Source organism: Zonotrichia leucophrys, chromosome 5 (assembly GCF_028769735.1).
Source record: "Zonotrichia leucophrys gambelii isolate GWCS_2022_RI chromosome 5, RI_Zleu_2.0, whole genome shotgun sequence".
Lineage (NCBI taxonomy): Eukaryota > Metazoa > Chordata > Aves > Passeriformes > Passerellidae > Zonotrichia > Zonotrichia leucophrys.
Genome location: NC_088175.1, coordinates 4,177,693 through 4,194,199, shown reverse-complemented (window position 1 = coordinate 4,194,199; position 16,507 = coordinate 4,177,693).

Genomic DNA, 16,507 nt, shown 5'->3' with positions numbered 1-16,507 from the left:
GAGTGAACACATCTCCTTCCCGGTGTTCTGGCACTGCACACAAAACTCTTCCCTTCTTTCCCCCGAGGTTAGTGTGGAGGAAACATCATCATAATTCAAAACAGGTGCAAGCAGTTGTTTAGCAAATTCCTTCCATTTTCAGCTCTTGACAATTGGCCGAGTTTCATATGTGCTTAAACTCTCAAATTCTAGGCTTATCAGATGCTGACACTGGTTGTATTTATATACCTGAATACTCAAGAACATCTGCTCTACTGAAATTCATCATTCAAAAGACTTAATTAAAATAATGCTGAATTGGAGACTCAGCATGCATTACCAAAGTGCGTATTTGTTTTGCTACAATCAATTAAGAATGTATTCATGAAAACAACTCCTGCAACAAAATCTGTATGTTTAATCCTTATGCTAATCTCCTCAGAATTTGTTGTACTGTTTCAGAGGCAGTCAATTGAAGACTTTATTTTCTTTAATAAAACTGCATAACATGTTTTCATTAACTCAACAAGAGGTAAATCAGAATTGATGTCTAGTATAAACAGAGAGGAAATCTAGACTGAGGCATCTTGGTAATAAATAGTAACCTATACTTTGAGCTGGCTAAGCATCTTTCCAGTTAGGATATTACTGAGCATTAAAAAATGCTCATTAAAACCTAAGTATTAAAAGATGCTTTTCTATCCAAGCACACATTGTCTCTGCTATTTACTATTCTTTCATTGATTTAAGAGATTAAGAAATCTAAGCACAATCAATAACCTACTCACACGTAATCTGATTTGTCTCCATCACCAATGGGGTGTCATTTGTAATGTTATAGCCTACCACAGCCTCTTGTATTACATGCTGTGCTTGAATTGGAGTAGCAACTGTGTGTGGCATTTAGGAGTTGATCGTTACCTTTTTAGTTCTCTAATGAGAAAATGTGTGCACATGTTTGCCTTCTTGAAATAATCCAACATTTGGAAACCTGCCTTTGGAGCTGCCATTTGGAAATGAAAAGAAATGCTGAGAGGTAGGTTGTGATGCAACTGAGAGATTTAGGAGTAAATGAGAAAGACCAGCAGTGTGGATGGAGGGAGGAAGTGGAAAGTGATTGGGATTTTTCATAAGGAAAGGCTTAAATGAGAAATTCCCAAAACACAGACAAAGCATGTAGCTCAGGGTCTCTGCCTCCTTGTCTATGCCATGAATGTTTGAATGTTTTGCAGATTAAAGCCTCACTCAGGACAGAGAGCAAATCTTGTGTCTAATAAGGATCAATGATGCAGGCATTTTCTTTCTGCCTATGAGAAGTCACTGAATGAGAATCAAAAGGAACAAGATATCTAAAATCGAGCCTGAAACAAGGTAAAACTTCTACCCTCCTTTAAAGGATCTCTGTGGGTTTTGGCAGGGCCATTTCTGCCAGGAGAGTGTCCAGCATCATATGCTAAACCTGGCCTTAATGACCCTCAGCTCTGTGGGAAGGCACCTGGAGCCGTGTGTGCACACATCCAGATGTGAGGATGAGCAGGAGGAAGAGGTACAAGAGCTTTGGTTGAACTGAGAAATACATGGCACAGGCTCTGGGAGCAAGAAGGAACAGCAGGAGGATTTGCAGCTCACGAGTATGGAAAGCATCTCTCATTTTAACAGATGTTTTTCCCAGGTCTGCCTTGGATGGGGGTTTGCATTCACAGCAGCAGAGATCTGCCTCACACAACAGAATTGTCCCCAGTGGGAAGTGTCTGAGAACCACTGGGAAGATGCAAATAGGAATGGCAAAGTTTAATTGCTAACATTTCAGGAAAGGAGAACTAATGGTCAGCTCTCAGCAGTGGAAATTAATGAATAACTCATCAAAGACTGCACTTGCCAGTAGGAAAATGGTCCAAGGAACCATTGCCTGCACGGCTTCCATGGGATGCTTGAGCCTGCCAGCAAAGCCATCCAATGGAAAAATTGGAGGTCCAGAAAATGGCCCTCATCTTTGGGACCCTGAGGGCCAACAGGATGCGGTTCAAGGACTAAATCACTTCATTCCTGCCCTCCATAAATCTTCAGTTCAGGGCCAGTGACTTGAAGGCAATTTTTTTTCCTTTGGCAGATAATTTTTTTTCCTTACTTTACACAATTTTGCACCCAAACTGAAGACATCCTTGCCTGCTGTGACTGTTGGAAGGTGGATATGTTGCAGGCTGCTCTGAGAGGATTTACTGTGTGCAGGAAGGTGAGCACTGGCATCCCTGTATGCAGAGCATGGCTTTCCCAGCCAGGGAAGGAGGAAAGAACATGAGTGGGCAGATGAAGGAAGAAGAAAGTGCTAAATGAAAAGAGGTCCAAGCTGTGAGTTTCCCAGATAGTTCTGTCCAGGCAAAACACATTGGAAAGTACTCAGGCTTTCCCAGGAGGTCTGGCAGGTCTCTGGGGCTGAATGTGGAAATGGACCTTGTTGTGGTACAGCCACTCTTGGCTGTCCTGATGGGGACAAGGTCAAGCAGTAGATCCTGTGTTCCCTCTAAACCATGGGGAAGAAACACCCCTCAGGGTGCAAGGAATTTTGTCATGTTAAATGAACAGTTGTACTGAGAAGGAGCTTTGCTAGTTGATTAGAATAACATTTGCAGACTCCACTTTAATACATGGGAAATCAGCAGGCATTGAAAAATGAAGCAATTTTTTTTTCAGCTTTGACAATGATATAAAAATGGTCATACAAAGAAAGTCTCTCTGTAACTTCTCAGTGCTTATAGTTGTACCTTGGTATTTTTTATGGTTTTAACAGCATATGATTTATGTCAATTCTAACAAAGAAAGCATGTTCTTCAAGTACTCTGATTCCTTTCACTGTATTATTTTAATTCCAGGTTAATGAGTATGTAGTATTTCCTAACCTGCATCAGACCACAAATTTATTAACTATTAACTATTAACTATTAACTATTAACTGTTTCCAGTTTCCAGCCCTGAGGAGAGGAAGATCCTAAATGCTGAGAAAAGGAGAACATGAAAATTATTTCTGGATCTGCATCACAGACACCATCCTGTTGGGAGGCAACACATCCAGTTACTGGTGTTATCATGCATGTTTGTAGTTATTTACAGTCTAGGTAGTCAATATTCCACCTGAAGTTCCTTCACATTGAATTTCAGAGGCCAAGCTGTTCACATGAAATGCTATTTGTGTATGCTGCAGATTTATGTACCTTTCACTTCCTTGCTCTTTTATTAACCAGAAAGTACAAAGACTTAAAAAAAAAAGAAAAAGGTTGAAAACAAAATCAATGGAAACAGATCTCATTTCAAACTGGCCATTTATAATTGCTCTGGCAAGAAAATGGCTGGATAAATGAGAACATGTTCCAAGCTACTAAAGTGACAAGACATATTATTCCTGGGGACAAATGTTTATTCTAGCTGATCTGTTACTTTCAACTCCAGTGCTTGATTGGAGCCCCTGATAACTCATGTTGGGATAAAACAAGTAGCCTCAAGTTAATAATTTTTCTTTCTGCTAATCTTTCTATTTCAAAAAATACCAGACACTTGGCATTTTCCATCACAACTTGCAGTATCAGATTGGAAAAGGATTAAGTCTGCACAGTGATACTATGAAAACACAGTTAAGACAACCTGGAACAGAAATTAAATAAAAATGTCTTGGGAAATATAAAAATAGATTTCAGCAAGATAAACAATAATAGTATTTTGGAGGATGAGTGGTTTCCTGAGTAAAGCATTAACCTTTCACCTCCATGATATCAATAAACAGTGGGATCCTATGACAAGGATTGATTTAAACAACTTGGCTTCCTCCCTTTCTAGCCTGTATGGTTGCTACACTGCAGATCCCTGAAACAAGAGAGTTCCTCAAAAGTAGTGCCCTGGAGATACTGCTCTCCTTCTGGCAAAAAACCACTGGGTGTTTCAGAGCAGGGTGGAAGGTGAATCATGTTATTACTGGCTTTAATTAGCACTTCCACAAGCTGCAGAATTCTTTACCTGCAGCTGGATTGCACTTAGAAAGGTGTGAAAGCCCTATTGCCTTTGTAAACATCAAAGAGATTAATTTCTTATATGATCTTTTTAACCAAGCCCTCCTGCTGATCAGAGAAAGTGAGGGCAAACATCTCTGAAGAAAAAAAAAATGAAGTGACTCTGGAATATGGGATTTATTATTTATTATTCTAGATTGATATGTATTTATTATTTAGTTTGTTAGTTCTCTGGGACTTACGCCTATCCTCTTGCACCTACCTCTCAGTTGGTGCTATATAAATAAGTCATTATTGTTAATATTTGATAAAGGTAGCTGAAAGATCACTGTGAGCAATGATCAATGAGACTTCTTGATTCTCAATTCTACTTTGGCTTTTACCACTTTTACACCACTGGAATTTCACTGCTTCTTAGGGAGTGCTCCAGTCCTGCAGCAGAGAACCAAAGTGAAAATCAAGACCTTTCTGTCTAAACAGTCTGGGAGCCATTAATAAATATAGGCTTTGTAAACTCCTGTGCATGTTGTATGATATGAAAATATAACTGACTAAGGGATCAATCCCCAGCACATAAAAATGGAAGAAATTGCTTTTTTGTCATCAGGGCAAATGCTGGTTTACACCAGGTTAAAATCTTTCTAGAGGTTGTTGATTGATTCACTTTTATAAAAATAACCTCCTGGGATGCTCCTTTACTAAGATGCTTTGTGCAGTCTGTTGTGTAACCAGAACAGAACATGCTGGTTGGCCTGTGAAATGAGCACCAGAAGTCTTTATTATCCAGGAGCTGGGCAGAATGAGCAGTCTGAGGGTCTGAGCCATCCAGGAGTTTCCCTGGTGTTTGCAGAGCCCTGGTGCTGCTGGCTGGCTGACACATGCACTCATTTGGGAAAGCAAGGGGGAATTGTAAAAGGAGTTCTTGACTCAAACAACCCTCTCTGACTTACAGCAGCACAGCAGAGCCATTTACAGAAGAAATTTAACCAGACCCAACACCATTTTACCTCTTTTCCCTGTCCCATCATGCCATCTATCCTTAACCCTCCAGCATCCTATCCAAGTAGTGGATCCTTTTGCCTGGACAGAAGAGGCACCGTGGCCCAATTTATCCTTTCTCTTGTGGCAGTCATCCTGTACAAGGGGATTAATTATCTGGAACAAAAAGCCACTATGTCTCCAAACATGGCTCTCTGTCAACATCATTTTATGTATGAATTGGAGGGAGTCTCTGGATTTTCCTTTAAGACAAAGAGCAGGAGGCATCGAAGGTGTTGTTTGGGTCCCAGCTGAGCTGCACATGACAAATGAAAGGCTGTGCTGTGTCCTAATCCTTTTGTGCCTTGGTGCCTTTGAGCCTCATCTGCTTTTTATTCTGAACAAAGCCCATATTTCTCATTTGTCTCCTCTATTTCAGGAGACATGCTCAGGGCCTTTCCGATTTGTAGCTTAGCCAGAGAGACTGGAGAGTTTCCCTGAAGACAAGATCCTCTCTGCTTTCCTTCACTCCCCTCAGTTTGGCCTGTATTTAATTAGAGGTGGAGAAATTGTAAAAGCATCTAACAAAGTATGGGCAAAGGCCAAAACCACAGATAACAACAGAAGCTTTTCTGAATTATTTGTCTCAAGATGAATTCTGAAAAGCAAATATTCCTGGCCCTTGTGGTCCAATGGGACCCTTCTTGGACAATTTTTGGAGGCTTTTCACCAAGACTGTTCTGAACACTGAGTGTAAGGTGACCAGCAAAGTGGGAGCAAAGAGAAGGACAGAAGATCTGGCTCCTGGTAGGTCTGCTCCCTCTGGCTGAAGACATTTTGATCAGGCTTTCATTTTGCCTCTCACCTTGAAGAGAATTTGTTATCAAACAAAGAAGCATTTTTCATCTACTTCCCTTGTCTCACTTAGGAAGTTGTCTCTCTTTCACTGATCCTTTTTTTTCTGTGCTTTCTTGGACACCATGCAGACATGGTGGAGGAAGACATGAAGTTGCCACTGGCTTGGTAAAGTCCTTTGCATTCAGAGGAGAAAATGCACTTTTGGGAGCTTAATTCTCTGAGCTGTTCACCTGGTTTAGCTGCAGCAATTCCCAAGAGCTAGAAAAAAAAATTCTTTTCCCACACATTTTGTCTCTTTTGTAGATACACCAACCCTGGGAAGCCTCTGGGATTTCTTTTTCTATACACACAAAAAATGCACCAGTCACCAAATATCACTCTCAGCTAAGTTAACAAGATTTTAAAATGGTAAGAGTCTTTATATGTGTAGAATTTTTTAAACTTTTTTTTCTCCTCCTGAGTTTCCAATGATCCTTGCACCTGATTGAAATTCCCAGGACTGAAACCAAGACTTTAATGAATTAACCAGGAGGAATTTTCACCTCATTCTTTGATGCAGAAGATTTAGTACATACAGCTAATTGGTCAAAGAAAGAATGCATCATTACATTTTTTAGTGCCTAGTTGTGCTCAGGACATTCCCTGTCATCATCCCTTTGAGTGGGATTTCACTGAGAACAGTAAGAGTTTTGCACAGATGTGAGTCTCTGTTGAAAGGGTAAATACCAGCTATTTGTTCATAAGCTATTGGATGTGAGAGAGGAAAGATTCATTTTAGGGAAAAAAACTGTGACATGTCCTGCTTTTGCTAGCCAGGCCATCACATGCATTTTACATTGTGATGGTGTTCTCAGGGGTCCGAGGATGAGGGAAGAGATGAGGATCTGACTCCATGTTTCAGAAGGCTTGATTTATTATTTTATGATATATATTATATTAAAAATATACTAAAAGAATAGAAGAAAGGATTTAATCAGAAGGCTTGCTGAGAATAGAAAAAAAAGGAATGAATAACAAAGGCTTGTGTCATGGACAGAGAGTCCAAACCAGCTGACTGTGACTGGCCATTCATTAGAAACAACCACATGAGACCAATCACAGATCCACCTGTTGCATTCCACAGCAGCAGATAACCATTGTTTGCATTTTGTTCCTGAGGCCTCTCAGCTTCTCAGGAGGAAAAATCCTAAGGAAAGGATTTTTCAGAAAATGCGTCTGTGCCGTTACACGATGAGGAGACACCCTGCAAACCGGTAGGCCAAGGAGAGATGCTCTCCATTTCCTCCATCTGTAATAACACCATTCATAAGAGAACAATCATGGATGGGTGTTTTTGTATTTAAAGCTCACTTCCAGAGGGATCCATTATGCTGCACCCAGCACATGGTGTTACACAGTTCTGTTTGCAGAACGCTCCACCAGCCTCCATCCCCTCTGCCAGGGCTGGCAGCTGTGGCTGAGGGATGGGAACGCTGTGCTGCCCAGGGCTCTGCTCCTTGGAGCTGCAGAAGCAGGCAGAGTGAGGATGTGGAGCTGCAGAAGCAGTGACTGATAACTCCAAGGAGGGCCCATATGGCGGGATGGCTGTACTTATAAATATTTCAAATGTCAATTCGCAAGGCTACAATCATACCAAGCTGTTTGTGTTATTCTGAATAATTGCTAGCAAACTATAACAAAATATTTGTCATACTAGAATAACACATATAAATTTAACTGCTGTATGCACCAAGCTTTTCTCCAGATAATATATTTTATTAGGTTAATAAAATCAACAGAGGCAGCATGGCTGCAGAGAATTTGTAAATAATTACCTGTGAAAACCCCTTCATGCCTATCTTTCCTGCTGAAGAGATTGTAGAACTTCATGTCTTTTCCCAAATGAGGACAAACTAGTGTGACAGCAAGCCAAAATCAAGGTAATCAGGGTCTGCTAAGGCATTATTTAGTTTTATTCTCCTCCATTACCATTTGCACATGTACTTATTTGATTTTATTGGCTGTCATCAGTTATCACTAATGCAGCGACAGAATGCTGGGAATATGGTGCTTTCCACACTGCTGTCTTTGAAGCATTTTGGATGTTTAGGCCTGGGATGAGAAGAGCTGAGCTGAGAAAGGCACAGTTCCCAAACAGCAATTTCCACACAGCACTGGAGGGGGTGAGCAGAATCAACTGGAGCTCCCCAAAAGGGCTTGCTGTTCTGTGGCTGATAATGGGCTTATTTCACCCTCCCCAGTTTCCATGCACTCATGGAAAGGTTAAGCAATTTGTGATTGATTTACATAATTTAAAACCCCCCTCCCCTCTGCTGGGAATTGAAAATAGAAGAGGATTTTTTGTGTCATATAATGTCTATGGCATTTTGAAACAGGCTTCAAAAGATTTTACCTTTAAGTTGCTTATTATGACCTCTAAACTCTTGACACTTTTGTAAGAATTTCAGTTCTATTCCAGGAAGAGAAATGACAGAATTGCACATGAAGCCAGCAAAATTCAGAGCCATTCATGTGATAATCCTTCCTGCACAACCCTGCATATAATCCTAGTAATTCTGGACAAAGAGGAAGGTATTTATGTCTTGTCAAGCTTCCAAGGCTATTTTCCTGTCTTCTGACAACCAAAGGGTCAAACAGTCATTGACTTACAAATGTGGAACAATGTCTTACAGCAAGAAAAACTGGTCTTCCTCCCGTGCTGAGGATAAAGAGGCTAAATTATCCACAACTGCAGATACAATTTAATGTTTGCAGCATTTTGCATGCTGAGCAAGGGACCTGCTCTTAGCATGTCATCCTCTCAATCCCCCTCAGTTGTGCTCACATGTCCCAGTGTGGTTTATCCCTCTATTCATGTATGAGCCTGAGCCTTAGTTCAAGAGAGAATTAGAGGCACCATGCAACACCTCAACTTTCCTCCAGCCAAAACTTTAGAACACACTCAGCAGACCTGTCAGGTAGCTTCACATGGGAGAACTGCAGAACTGTGTGAGGTCAAAGATGTACTCTTGGCAGAAAAGGTTTGTGCAGAGCAGGAAGAAAAGAGCAGAGCAACTGCAGCCTCTTGGTGAGGTGGTGTTAGGACTGAGGACATCCCTCTGGCTGTCCTGAGCAGCCAAGGCCCCTGCCAGGGGTTTCAGAGACCCTGGAACAGAGCCCAAGATGCCCCTGTGGTTTTGATTATGACCCCTAGAGCAAGTTACAACCTTAGATGAAGGTCTGCAAGCCACGAAAACTTAAGTAGAATGATAGTGAATTTATCACGAGGTGAAAAAGCAGATTTTGGGGTTTTTTAGAATGGGGATTCAGGGGGCAAGATGGAGGGATCTGGGCGTGTCCAGCCTTTCTCCTTCTTCTTCTTGGCCTCCATCTTCTGCTGTGATGTTGGCACTTACAGATTGGTTTAGAGTAGAAGCTCACTGTCTAACATAGGTGACAGGTATAATTGTAAATATTGTAAACGGAGTTTTTAGTATGAAGACATAACACCACCCTGGGGGCAGGCAGTGTGCCTGGACTGTCCTGCTGAGTGGACCTTGGCAGGGCAGGAGAAATAATTTTATAGATAAGATACAATAAACAACCTTGAGACTGAGAAATTAAGAGCCCTGACTCTTTCTCCAAATGCTGGGCTGGGAAAAGAGACTTTCCAACTTATCTTGGGGTCACTCTGACCAGCGAGAGATCTCGACAAGGTGGCCATCCTGAGGAAAAGGGATCTGGTGCCAGACATGGAGGAGGGCAGAGGAGCTTGGTTTGCCATGCATAGCAAGGGACACTGTAGAAGTAATCCCAGCCTGCTAATTTTTCTAGCTATTCAAGGCTCATTTGTGCAATGTTTGGAAGAGACCAGAGGCTCTGCTAACAGAGTGGGCTGTTGCTCTTCCTGTGATGTCGGCGAGAGGTCACAGAATGAACAGCATATGTGCAGCTTCACCAAGGTGCAGCAGAACAGCACACAGAATATTTGGGAATGAACATTTTGGGATGAACTTCTCAACCCTGACCCATGTCCTGAATGAAAGATAAAAACTGGGGGAAACCATCCCCTGGGAAATGTCTAGTAGATAATATAATGTTTTCAGTGGCAAGGACTGTGAGGCACACAGCAGATTGTCTGACAAGATTGTGTAGTCTCCAGCACTGGATGTCTTTAAGGGTGGATGAGACAAACAGCTATCAGAAATGACTGAGGTGCAATTATCCCTGCCCTGAGGCAGGGGGATTCACTGGGTGAGTTTTACCAGCCCTGTTCTCTGCATCTGTGACAAGAATTTGCAGAACTGGGGTCCAAGCCCAGAGCTGCTTTTCTCCCTGTCAGGGCACCACCAGCCAGGATTTCAATGCTATACAAAATAGTGCCAGACTGTTCTCATCACCCCAATACCATGGGTGAACATGTGACTGATCACGTCTCCACCCTCCCACCCCCTGAGTGACACTGTGACAAGAGAATATTAAACAGACAATGCATATGGGGTACAGCCACTATGTAAATGTCACAAGCACATTGAAGGTGGCAATAACATGAAAAGGTTACACTGATTTAGCAACAAAAGATGGCTTCACAAGGTTGATTCAGCTCTAGCAATGAAAGCTGAATGATTGCCCACACAAGCACTATTAACAGTCATGAATCTTCTCACTCTACTTCCTTTCACTTTTACTGGGATTAGGGTTTCCATCTCTTGGCTAGTTAAAATTTCACATATCCACTTGGGAAGAATACCATTTAATCATTTAGGATTGTGATGGTGAACTTTTTCTCTCTGAGAGTGAGAAGATTTTTCAGATGTGTTCAGCTTGTTCAGAGATGGTGAAGGGAAAGGATTATGGTGCTGAATAATACACTTCAAAGCAAACATAACTTCTTCCTGAGGGATCTCTTTCTGGTCAAAAGTACTTGAAAACCTTCCCAGTCTTCCAGCCACAATAACAGGCTATAATCTAAGGCTGGGACTGAGAGGCCAGCAAGACCCCGGCAGAATTGAAAGTACAAGGTAAATGCAGAGATCCCTTTAAAGCCATGTTGGGACTGTGTGACAGGACTGCAGTCAGTGCTGCTTGTGCTTGCTGAAGCGATGCTGAACTCAAATCACTCAGACAGAGGAAAGCTGGGGCCATTCCACTGCCTCATTCTTGCAGGAGACCCTGAAACGTCTCTTGTTGCACTTGAAGGGAATGATGTTCCCACCAGGCAGTCTGTCCCTCACATTGGGGTCTGATTGTGAAGGCTCTCATTGTCACTTTTCATTGATTTTGCTGGATTCTTTGACTGGGTGACAACTTAAACTTTTGGTGAGGAAACTATTATTTCTGAAGGGATGTTTGCTTGAATCTGAGATTGTGGGGACTGTAGAATGTTTTGACTACATTAGAGGAAATAATGGGTATACTAAAGCAGTTCAAGGGTAGGAACAAGCTTTTCTCACTGGTGGACTTTGTGATTGACATTGTGTGTGCAGATGCCAGATAATAAATCAGACATCAGTTTCTCTTTAAATGGGTGAGGGATTCAACACAGCTCCTCTAGCATACAATTTAAAGGGTTGAAAAGTTCCTCCCAATAACAACCCACAGTGATATGCTTTACTGTAATAAACCATATGTTGTTTCTTCCAGGAGTCAATCATCCCCGCTCTCAAATTGAGAGGCTTAAAATCTGCAGGCACTTACCTAGTAAAGTGCAGTAAATGTTCATTCTCGGAATCTAATGTATTATTAATATGATGAGAAAGATATCATAGTATATTTATAGAGATATACTGTATATTTCTGCTAAAACATATGGGAAAGAATACAGATACTGTACAGCTCCATAATCAATACCAATGATCATTACAGCCTTATACAACAGACCAGCACTTACTGCCAATGAATTCCAGCTTTTAATCTGCCTTGCTGAAGTATTCATAAATCTGTTTCACCCCCTAAATGCAATGAAAAACTGAAGTCACAACCTGCAAGACATTTGTGATTTATCCTTTTGGGCTTCCAACAATGAGATCAGAGTCATTACAATCTAAGGCAAGGTGGGTGGCTAATAAATCTGCTGCTGATTTACACACAGAACGTGCTGTTGCATTGCTAATTTGCAAAGAAGACAACCTGTAATTGTGTTCTTAATGGCATATTGTGGTTGTAGATGGAATATTATCCTTGATAGGATTTAGAGCCTGATAGGATGTGTGTTGTTAAGGCTAAATCCTGTTCCACACTGCCAAGAGTCAGGTAGGCACAGAAGAGCCAGCTGGAATGACCAGGACACTTGGAGGAAAGGAATAGATGGGAAGCAGTAAACAAGACATGGACTTATCTGCAGGGATGTAGGCCCCAGTTTGTCTAGGAAAACAAGGCATGCCAATAAAGATAAGGATGTTTTTATCAGTGAGAAAGACTGGCAGGCAGCTCCCAGTTCAGAGAGAGGGAGGTGAAGAGCAAAAGAGACCCTGTGCCAGATAAGGAAGGGATCTGGCAGGTAATCTGATGAGGTAATAGTTATTTTAAGGAACTAAACAACAAGGAATGGCAAGTTTGCAGGAGTCACAGGCATCATTGCACTCAGTGAAAACAACAGGCTAAGTGAGTTCCTGTCCTTATCAGCCTCTGTCTTGAGTTAACCAAGATGGGTTTTTAAACCTCCTTAGGGCTGGAGAAGCTATAGACAGGTGATCCCTGCTCGTAGTTTTAAAGCTGAATGTATGTCTAGCTTGCACAGGAAGGCTTATTGCTGAGAATGGTTTAATGGGATTCACCTGAAATAATTATATCTTCCCTTAAAACCCTCAGACAGCCCCATCCCACCCACACCACAGCTGTGAGGGTCTGGGCTGAGAGAGGGACTGGGACCCCTGCCTTCAGATGGAATAACTCCTCAGGGAGGAGCACCTAAAACAAGAACAGTGTGATGAAGGCCGACTTCCAGGGGTTGAAAAGCCAGGAATGATGGAAGTTCACAAAGCTCTCTCAGGCCCACCTGGTCTCTAGTAAAGTCAACTAAAAAAACAACAACAAAAAAACAACACCAACAACAAAAAACCCCAAACAAACAAACTAAAAAAACAAAACAAACAAAAATCCCCCAAACCCACAAAAAAACATTCACTGGTAAAATAATCCAAAATTATGTTAGTTCCAGATTTTCAGACTCATGGTGTCATTTTTGTCTATGTGCAATGCCTTGCTTCATGCACACCAGTTTTGTGCCAGCAGAGAGGAGAGAACTAGACTGGCCACATGTACCAGTGCATAGGAACATGAGTTTTGTGACCTCTAGAGCTGCTGGTGACCATCTCTGGGCTGCCCCAGCACTTTCATTCCAAGACAGTTGTGAAATAGCCTTTTAGAAGAGATGTACACACAATGGATATACATGTCAAAAATGCATTTCCTCGTCTGTATGTTCTCATGCCAGGTGTTGAATCCTTTTTTAGACCCAGTCTGAATCCCAGACTTCCTGAAACTGCAGCCAAAGTAGTTTTAGCAGTGCATTTCTATAGGATCGCTGATGTAAGGAGAGAGATTTAATTTCTAATATTTCTGGCCTTGAATATACCCAGGGAGCATTGTCAGACTGAAGTTTCTGGGGGGTCTGCAGAATGAGGAGGGTCTCAGTGCCTTCCCCTGGGGCTGTGTGTAATGCATTTTTGTTCTACTTGTTTTGAGTCACAAGAACCGCAACAACCAAAGCATCACATTTGGGAAAGATGAAAAGATTATGGTTTAATATAAAAAGAGCTGAACCCAAGCCTGCATTGAAACGACCTGTAAGATCATCCAACTCAAAATGAAAGCAGGACTTTCAGATCTGCTCCCACTGGATGACCACCTGCAGCACGAACCCCACAGTTACGGCTGGCACTGTTTGGTGATGTCACTTCAGCAGAGCTTTGAGCCTGAAATTCAGTCATGATTTGAGTGTGTAACATTCACAGCCTCCACAAGAATCAGAAAGGCACAAGCTCCTGACCCACAGTGTGCAGGTCTGTGTCACAGACATCTTTTATGGAAAATCCTTTCCTTAGGATTTTTCCTCCTGAGAAGCTGAGAGGCCTCAGGAATAAAATGTAAACAATGGTTATCTGCTGCTGTGGAATGCAACAGGTGGATCTGTGATTGGTCTTATGTTGTTTTTTCTAATTAATGGCCAGTCACAGTTGGCTGGCTTGGACAGAGAGTCCAAGCCACAAACCTTTGTTATCATTCCTTCTTATTCTATTCTTAGCTAGCCTTCTGATGAAATCTTTTCTTCTATTCTTTTAGTATAGTTTTAATGTAATATATATCATAAAATAATAAATCAAGTCTTCTAAAACATAGAGTCAAATCCTCGTCTCTTCCCTCTTCCTCAGACCCCTGTGAACACCATCACTGGTCTGCTCAGCAGAGACATCATCTGCTGCTGGAGGTCCCATCAGCTCAGCCTCCTGGCAGGGATGGTGGAGCTGCTCTGGCCACAGGAGCCTCCTCAGGCAGCTGTGCTCCACTGCCCTGCACTCTGAGGTTCTCCTCAGGCGAGGTCAGACAATCCACAGAGCTCCTGTGTGCCACAGCTGGGGCAGATTGCAGCCTGGACATACCACTGTGCAAAAGCAGTGGAGAGGGGATGACTTTGAAATTCATTTCCTAAACAAACAAAAGGTCTTAGTGTTGCCAGCCTCAAGTCTTTGCTCACCATTAGTCATCCTCCTGCTTTCCTTCAAGTTTGAGAAAGGGCCCTAAACATGACACTGAAATATGCACAGTGGTGGATTTTCCTTCATTTGCTCATTTCCACTTTTTATTTGGGCAGCTACTGAGATTTTATGGTTTGTGCACTGAAGCCTTGCCTTGTTCAAACCCCTTCCTCTGGCCACACACCAGCAAAACCACAATGGCTTTGGGCTGCAACTTAAAGGGAGGGAGAATTTCCAGTACTGCTTGAGACGCAAGGATGTGGTTTGTCACTGAAGTTTGCCAGGTCACATTTCCCCTCATTCCCATCTCTGCCAAGCTCTCCAGTGCCTACACCTCACCCAGAAATGTCCTTTTGCCTCACTCATCCTTTGCAGGAAAGGGTCCTTGCCATGCAGAAAGTCCTTTATAGTCCCTACCAGAAGCTGCAGGAACCTGAGGGAGGATGGGTGGTTTTTATGGAGGTGACAATTTTCAAGGATTACAGGAGCCTTTTCAAATGCATAGAATAAATCCCCAGCAGAACTGAGAATGAAGTGTGATGGCTCTCCCCAGCCCTATTTCCTGCCCACTCAGTCACACTGCCATTACCTTGCAGGGCCTGCAAATGCCCAGTTGCAGCAAGGAACTGGAAATAAAGCTTATTTTGACTTCAGCAGAGCCTGAGTAGATCTCAGCGATATGGGGCTTCCTACAGTGTGCTTATCACACCCCAATGAATCCTGCAGACATAACATCATATTTTGTCCAGTATTTAAAGTTCATGAGGCAATTTTCCTGAACTGCTCCCTGTATTACATAGTGAGGAGAAAGCTGTTCATCTAAACATTTAATCAACAAGCAGTTTCTAATCATCTCTTCTGGAAGATAAAACAAATAAAGGGAAATAGACAAATCCTATCTCCAGCAAACAGCTAGAGCAGCTGATTTATATGCTGGGACATTTCTGAGAAGTGTGGAAATACTGAGAAGCATTCTTCTTCCTTTAAGGCACAAAAGCATTCAAAATGTACAGGCTAAAAACAGCCAAAACACCTGAGATCACAAAAAACCAGAATAAACTGAATGAGAAGGGACCTTCACTGATCATCAAGTCCAACCCCTGGCCCTGCACAGCACCATCCCCAAGATTCACACCATGTGCCCAAAAGTATTTTCCAAACACCTCCTGAACTCTGTCAGGCTGTGACCTCTTCCCTGGCCGTGATTACTGAACATTTCCTCCGTCCCACAAGTTTTTCCATAAATTTGGAGACCAGGGTTTACCATTCCAGGGTGTGCTGGATCACCTTCCTGAGGATGTATTTGATTCCTTCATCAAGACCATTGATGAAGTTATTAATGAGAACCTGCCCCAGTACCAAACACTGGGGAGCATCTCTGGTCTTGCCATTAAAGACTGAGGCGAAGAAGGCATTAATAAATACCTCAGCCTCTTCCTCATCCTTTTTTATGTTTTTACTATATTTGCCCCCGCATCTGTAAAGGATGGAGCTTCTCATTAGTCTTTCCTTTGCTGTGAATGTATTTGTAGAAACATTTTTATTATCTTTTATGACAGTAACCAGATTAAGTTCAAGTTGGATTTAAGGGAATTAACCCTTCTAACTTTCCTTCTGCCCAGCCTCTCAACATCTTTTGCTTTTCCTATGTTGCTTGCCCCTTCCTCCAAAGGTCTTAAACCCTCAATTTTTTTTTTCTGAGTTGAAGCCAAAGCTCTCTTATCAGACAGGCTGTTTCTGCTGTCCTCTGCTGAACCAAAAATTATCATTTCATGATCTTTGGAAACCAGAGGTGGCTTCCAGCCATCACATCACTCACAATCCCCTCTGTGATCACAAACAGGTCTAAGGGGACACCTTGCAGGGCTGACTCCTCCAGCTGTGTGAGGAAGTTTTCTTCCACACCCTCAGGAACCTTTCAGACTAGTTCCTCTCTGCTCCATTGTATTTCTAGCACGTGGTAAGTAGAAATCCCCCATGAGAATGGGTGCTAGAGACCCAGAAGATTTCCCCTTTTGG